Raw genomic sequence first — 7,893 nt, forward strand, 5'->3', positions numbered from 1 at the left:
TAGATGATAGATAGATAGATGATAGATAGATAGATGATAGATAGATATGTAGATAGGTAGGTAGACAGATGTAAAGGCGTGATGGAGTAGTTGAAGTAGTGCATCCAGTTCAGTCAGCATAAAGTTCCTTTCATTACAGCAAATTCAGTCCCTGCTCTGAGGTTGTGGGGTCCTCTGGGACTAGAGTAGTCTCCAGTACCTCCCATCTCCTCCCATTTTGGGGGCAACAGAAATTAGAAATTTCTTCCGACAAAATAGTAACCAGATCCCAATTTCACCTCTGTACTTTTCTGGTTCCTAAACGTGAAAATGCTCAACGTTTCAATCACACTGTTAGAATTTACACTACGCTCCTTTCTTTTTCTTAAACTTGGATAAAAAGAACCTCTTCAAAGTCCCAGTGTTTCAGCCTTAACACCTGAGATAACTACAAATCTAACTCAGAGACGGACAGCTGCTTCCTGTAGACGGCTGCTCCCTATGTGCCCAAACTGGGCACTTTGCTGAGTGGTATTTTATCAGGCATGACAACCTTGATTTGCTGACATATCGTCATGGTGGTCTCCCACCATAAAGACACAGTTGAGTATTGAAAATGAGACACGCTGACCCATAAAGTCAAAATCTTTACAACTTGGGTCTTTAAACAATTGCCAACATCGGCTCCGTTTTGTTTCCCTGCCTGCCTGCACCACACAAAGCACAGTAAAAGCTTGTGAAAGAACCCATTTTTTTTTTCGTTACAACTAGTGGGATTTCACTTTCATAAAGAAATTCTAAAAGCCTCACACTTACACAATCAGCATTTCTGTATGTTCAAGAAAAAGTCAGAGCCGTCAATGGGAAAGTGTATTTTCCCATATGTCTAGATATGCACACTGCTGAACTAATTTTACATACTTCTCAAAAAGAAAAGAACTCAGTGGAAAGGCTGAATTGACAAACACACCACCCTTCATCACAAAACAACCCTCGGAAAGCGCAGAGAACGCCGTCTCCAGTCATGTTTGCAGAAGTGTACAAAAATACCTTTCAGAGATCATATAAGATAAAACTAAGCTAAATACATCTGAATATGTGTGATACAAGTAAAAGAAAAAAAGAAAAGCGACATCAACCATTTGCTCGATGTTGTTAGGTGGAAACAGGTTACTCACTGCTGTGAAGAACAGGCATCCTCGGTTTCCCGGTCCTCCAGGTGGGAGGGGCCTGAGTGTGATGGACAGTCTCCATGGAAGCAGGGTGGGCTCATCTGCCGCCTTGTCTCTCAAGTCTCCTGAGCGAGAGGTTCTAAAGCAGGACGGACAAAGATTGAGACACAAGGCAGGGGAGGTAGAGAGGTAAGTCATACATAAATTTTACCTGCCCTGCAAGTTCCATTTCTACAAAATGCCCTAAGCTCACACCTGTTGGGGAGGGGGGTGCTTTCATCGATGCTGTGAGCCCGATCACACCAAGCTAAGGCAAAATTACTAAGTACCGCTCTGCTTTATTTTATGTTTTTATTAATTATCTTGTGTTTTACTCAGGATATTTCAGAACAGGGAACCGTCACAGGGACCAGAGTCACCCAGTGCTTCTCTTGTAAGTTGGTTGTGAGTGTTTGCAAACAGTCCGGCTGACAAAACTTGTCATTCCCAGAGACACAAACCACTTTTGGCAGGACTCTCGTGGTCCTCTCCCGAGGCAGGATATGTGGTTCTTTCCAAATGGTCAGCTTTCCCTTTGAATGTCCTTGTGCTTTTGAAAATAAGATAAAAATTTATTAAGTTTTATCTTTATAAAATAACAAAACTAGTTTCCTCTGGGATCGTGGAAATCTGAAGTGATTATGGATACCACAAAATACTAAAAACCTCCCAGTGATATGCTGCACATCGAACAATGTCTGGTGGTGCCCGTCCTGAGGCCAATATGCAGCCTCTCTTGAGTCTGACAGACCTACAACTGTCACCAGATCAAGTCTCTGAGAATCAAGCCAAAGGACACTGGAGCCTAACAACTCTCCTGTTTAAATAGGTGACTTAAAGTGCCGGCTATAAACCAAACCAAAGAAGCCTGGGCACGGATGACTCCCACAGAACCTTGAAGTGACCTGGGAACCAGGTCAAGATGTGAGTACTGGCCGTGGTACTTTCTGGGCAAATGTACCTGAAACTTCAAATCATTTTCAGAGAAATTGGGAAAATGACAGAGTATTTAGGAGACAATGGAAAGGACTTTGGGGTTTGCTGTGAGTTGGTCAGTCACCAAAGCATTCAATGGCTTAATTTTACCTGGTAAAATTTCTGCTGCCACTCAGCTGATTCAACATGTCTGCACAGTGCATACATGTGTGACAACTAGTGCTACCAAATACAGCCACGTGTCACTAGTAAGGGCGGCGTGCCCTGAAAACTGTTTCATTGGGTGAGTCCACCATTGTGTAGACATTGTAGAAAGCATTCAAACAATGCAATAAATGCATGATAGGTTAGTTTCTGGACATGGCCTCTGGATAGAATCAAGAGACACAGCAAACAGCTGCACGAGCTGGCTGCCAGTGTAACACGGTACATGGCTTCAGAGAAAGTGTCGAGTTTGCTTTTCTTTTGAAAACCATTATTATTCTGTGTATATGTGTGTGTGTATGAGTGTGTGCATGCATATGTGTGGATGGATGTGAGTCTGAGTGTGCATGTGTGTGCGTGAGGCACTGCAGTGTACGTGTAGAGCCAGAGGACTCTCTCCAGAGGAGTCGAGCCTCTCCTTCCACTGTGGATCCTGGGGATTGAACTCAGTTGTCAGGATTATGTTACAAGTGCTTCGACCAACCGAGCCATCTTAGTGGCCCAAAACATTACATCTGTAAGTAAAAGAAAGATACTCTAAAATAAAAATATAAGGTGTGGTAAATGCAGGTCGCAGGAGTACAGCCACTTATTATCAAATCTTACATAGTATATGGAATTATATGTGCTGCTTTTACATACCTGACAGCGTGGTGGGCCATGTCAGCATCACTGAGAAGGATTGTTCTGTGATGTTGTGGTAGCTACGGTGTCTCTGGGTGACAGGAATTTCTTATCTCAGTTATAATCCAATGGATGTAGATGCAGTCCTTTGTAGAATAAGTATCATTATTTGGCAGGTGACCGCACTCATGAGATGCATTTGTTTCTAAAGTCTCTAGCAAGCGGACAAGATTGCTCTTACACTACTGTGAAAGAGTACAGATTTTATGGCTGCCTGGAAATTGTCTTCTACCCCCAAAGCCCTAAGACTTTTAATAGTTTTTGCTAGGGGTAGCCCAAACTGGCTCCCAACTCACGAAACTCCTGCCTCTGGTTCTTTGGTATATCCTACTAGTAACCCTATTGCTGAAGACAATGTACATGAGTTATATAATACCAAGCAATTAAGGTGATACTGACTTGGAAGCTTCATCCCTGCCGGAGAGCTTTCACAGTGCTGAAGTGAGCTGTTCATGCTATCAGAGGAGAAAAGTAATTATCAGCCTTACCTAGAAGTGAATTCTGAGAGCCATAATAATGGGTGGCCTGGGAAAATAGGCCCACTGGAGCAATGGCGGAGCAAATACCACATACCCACCGTGTACTCAACCAACTGCTTTCTAATTGGATTTAAGGTCAGCTTTGCAAGATGGAACCAATACTTGAAACCACTCTCAGGTCCAAGAACCTGTGGCTAGTCAGGTCACAGACACGGGTGTAGAAAGTAAGAGACTATGGAATGTTCACCCCTAACAGGGACATCTGTATCACACCAGCTTCTCTTCCCAGGACTTAATGATTATCACAGAAAGGTGTACGAGTCAGAGGCAGGCAGGGCACAGGGCACATCCACACGTGAATCCACAGCCGTGCTGATAACATGCACAAGACCTGTAGAAGCGCATGGCAGACAAAAATCTCAGCTTGGAACTGACAGTCGGGCAGGAAATCCAACCCAGCTGAGGAGCTATTGGTACCCGATGGCTGCTAGGGCCGGGGTGGTGGTGATGGTGGTGGTGGTGATGGTGGTGGTGGTGGTGTTTCCTTTAATGGTGTGGCCCATGGTAGGTTGTCCACACTTCAGTGTGTAGTCACACACCCAAAAATATATAGACAGTACAAGTTGGACTCAAGGGGCTTTCAAAAATTGGAGATACAAAGGTAGGTAGGTAGGTGGACTGGGAGGAGTTAGAGTGTAGGAGATGGCTATGATCAAAATATAATGCATGAAATTCTCAAAAAATACATATATATACGTATGTGTGTATATATAATATATATGTGTATATATGTAATGTATATATATATGTGCTATATACACATACACACACACATATATATGTATATACAATTAAAGTGTAAGACATAGACAGATTTACTGAAGATTCCAAACAAAAAGTTTAATGTTCGGCCTATCCAACGATTCAGAAAGTAGCAAGACTGTCACCAAGCCTGAAACCCAAGTTGTATATATGGAATCTACATGGTAGAAGGAGAGACTGGATTCTGCAAGTCGTCCTCTGACCTCCATGTACACTCTATATGTGCACACACACATACATGTATACATACGCATATACAAGTAAATATAATAAAAGTTAATAAAAGTTTAAAATTCACAGATATTTAATATGAACAGATAACGATACTTTTCCTAACAGACCAAACTAGCAACTACCCGAAAACCGCTAAACAACTAAAGGAGTGTGACCCATCCGTGCAGAGCACACAGCACAGCAAAGGCAACGAGCACCACTCATCTACGTGTGGTAATAGAATTGAACGCTGCAGGCATACGGAATGGAAGCATCTAGATCCCAAAGAGCACGCACCCTTTGATTCCAACCACGTAATGTGTAAAGAAAGGTGAAATTAATCTGTAACGTTAGAAAGCAAGTTAGCAGTCACTCTTGAAAGGACTGTCAAGAATGCCGTTTCTTTATGCCGGTGCTGATGACGCCAGTATGTCCACTTTGTAAACTCTTTGAGCTATCCTCATAAGTTCCTTGTACTTTTCTGTTTGTAAATTATACTCTGGGGAAAACAAAACAGAAAGGTTCTTAGTGCTTCATTTCCCCCCACTTGTTTTCTACGATAAGCTAAATACCCAGACAAGCCTTGAACTCACTGTGTACCCCAAAGCTGGCCCCAGACTTGCCCTTCTCCTGCCTCAGCCCTGACTGTGAGAATTACAAATCAGGGCAACCACTTTTAAGAGCTAAACATTTTTTTGTTCTTGTACCACTTTCTTGTGCCAGTTTTTAAATACTTCTTTGCTAAAAAGTAAAAAATAAAAAAATCCAGTTTTTTTTTTTAAAGAATTATTTTCTGGTACTAGAGAGATGGCTCAGTTGTTAATAGCTCTCTAGCTACGTTTCCAGAGAACTGGGGTCCAATTCCCAGTATCCACATGACAGCTCACAACCATCTATAACTTCAGCTCCAGAAGATCCAATATGTTCTCTTAGCATCTGTAGGCACCAAGCACACAAGAGGTGCACAGACACACATATACCCAAAACATCCATACAACTAGTTTAAAAAAAATGTGGGTTATTTTTCCATCTGTGTATTTAGTGTGCATGTGTGTGCCCTTGCTTGCATCAAGGTGTGCGAGTGGAGGTCAGAGGTCCTTCTCTCCTTCTACCATATGTGTTCCAGGAGTCAAAGACAGGTCTTCAGGCTTGGTAACAAGCAGTCTTACCTCCCGATCCACCTTACGACCCCCCCCCAAACATTCATATTTAATATGCTGTATAATCTTGCTCTGGTCCCTTTATGCTAACTCTAAGAATATTCTATCCAATTAATGAAGCTTTATTAATTTAGTTTACCATTCAACAATATGTATGAACGGTCCGGCATGTAGCAAGCAAGGCTTTGGTGGGCCTGTATGAAGAAAGCTTCAGGTAACTTACATTCTAATAGGCAGGAGAAGACAAACAATAAGCATATCAATAAAGGTGTTGAGACAAGTAAAAACTTATCAAAAAGCCCACAGTTTCCCAAGTCGTCTTTAGATAAAAGACTCGTTTCTTATTGCTATGTTGTGGCAGCATTGAGAATGAGCACATTACTGGCTGTTTCTTCTCCAGTAATTAAGGCCTCCTGCAACCTCCTGCAAGACTACTTCACCTTCCTCTATTAAATGTGCTTACCGAAAATAGTTAATGAGAGAGAGAGAGAGAGAGAGAGAGAGAGAGAGAGAGAGAGAGAGAGAGAGAAAGAGAGAGAGAGAGAAAGAGAAAGAGAGAAATTATTTATTCTGGGCATTCTTCAGCGTACAGCTGTCTAATACAATATTTTGGTCCCAGTAGTATACAAGACGTCTGGATACATACCAGCTGGATTATGGAGAGTTTTTCCATGTACTGAAATTCTCACCAAGTTCCTGCAAAGGCAGAGACAATAGGTGAGGACAATGACAGGAAGCCGAAAAGGCCAACCAAGTCTCACTTGCAAAAGAAAAGGCTCATTTGAAATTGAGAGTGTGCTGCTTGGTGGGAAAACGTTGTTTTTGAACAGATGGGTGTGAGTGCGCGCGCGCGCACACACACACACACACACACACACACACACACACAGCCCTCGGTTTGAGCCCCAGCGCCACACCGAAGGGAGTTTCCTTATAATCGGTCCTCTAGGCAAGTTCATTTTCAGTTACTCCTCCCCATCAGTCCTTCCCCCACACATGGCCATTCCCTCCACCTCATGAAACACCCTCCACAGTCGCGGTCTGCCACCCACGGCCCCTTCCTGCCTGAGCACAGTGATTCACCTTATGGTTCTGCCCAGTTTGTGCTGAAGGCTGTAACTTCGCAGCCAAAGGCTAGAATGATACAATTATGTGACTTGGGACCTGAGCCCTGTTAAATTCAGCCTGCGAATAGTATGGCAGGTGGACATTGTTCCGCTTAACGTTTTAGACACCTACTGCTAGAGTAAACGTTTTTACAGAAGAATAAGTCTTTAGAGACCGTGCTGTGTAAATGACCTATTTCTCAACTCAACTAGAAAACAAAGAAAAGTCAATTCTCAAAAGCTATTCTTTTCAAATTCTAAGACCTAATTGTGTGAGCAGTAATCATGAGCAAGAGCGCCACCTACTGGCGAAAGGCATTTAGAAACAAACAATTCGTTGCTGTCTTCCAAGCTGTAGGGCCAGTCTTTGAACTCAAGTAGAACTAAGAAACTAAAGAAACAATGACATGGGCTGGCAAGATGGCTCAGCTAGTGATGGCGCTTGCTGGTAAGCCACAGAACCCAAGTTCAATCCCTAGAATCCACATGGTGGAAGCAGAGAACTGACTCCCGCCAATTGTCCTTTTAACTTCACACATGTATCATGTGACACCCTCTCCCCCAGTAAATACATAAATGTAATAATAACAATTTTAAATAAAAAATTACTACCCGATTTTGTATGTTCAAGGGCTTCAGATAGTGTACTTAAAAAAAGATTCTTCTTTTATTTTTAATTGTATATGTGTGTATGTGCAGGTTTGCACATGTGTAGGTTTCCACTCTTGGAGGCTGGGAGGGGACATTGGAGCCCCTGGAGCTAGAGTCGTGGGCAGTTGTGAGTCACTCAACATAGGTACTAGGGGGACTTAGATCTTACATAAGAACAGCAAGTATTCTTAGCCACTGAGCCGTCTCTCCAGTCCATTCTTTATACCCATAAAAGACTGCCCAGGGGTCTGTTTAGGAAACTACAGTCTAAGACTCTGGTAACGTGGCAGCCGCAGAGACAGATGGCAGAAGCAGGTAGCCCAGGCTATACTTGGAAGTCAGAGCCCTACAGCTTGCCTACAGCTCCTACAGGTAGACAGGGCCTGAGCCACCTGGGAGAGAAGGAAAGATTGATGCCCCAGAGAGCAGACGCGTCCTGAGGTAAAGC

Source organism: Grammomys surdaster, unplaced genomic scaffold, assembly GCF_004785775.1.
Source record: "Grammomys surdaster isolate TR1022 unplaced genomic scaffold, NIH_TR_1.0 169, whole genome shotgun sequence".
Lineage (NCBI taxonomy): Eukaryota > Metazoa > Chordata > Mammalia > Rodentia > Muridae > Grammomys > Grammomys surdaster.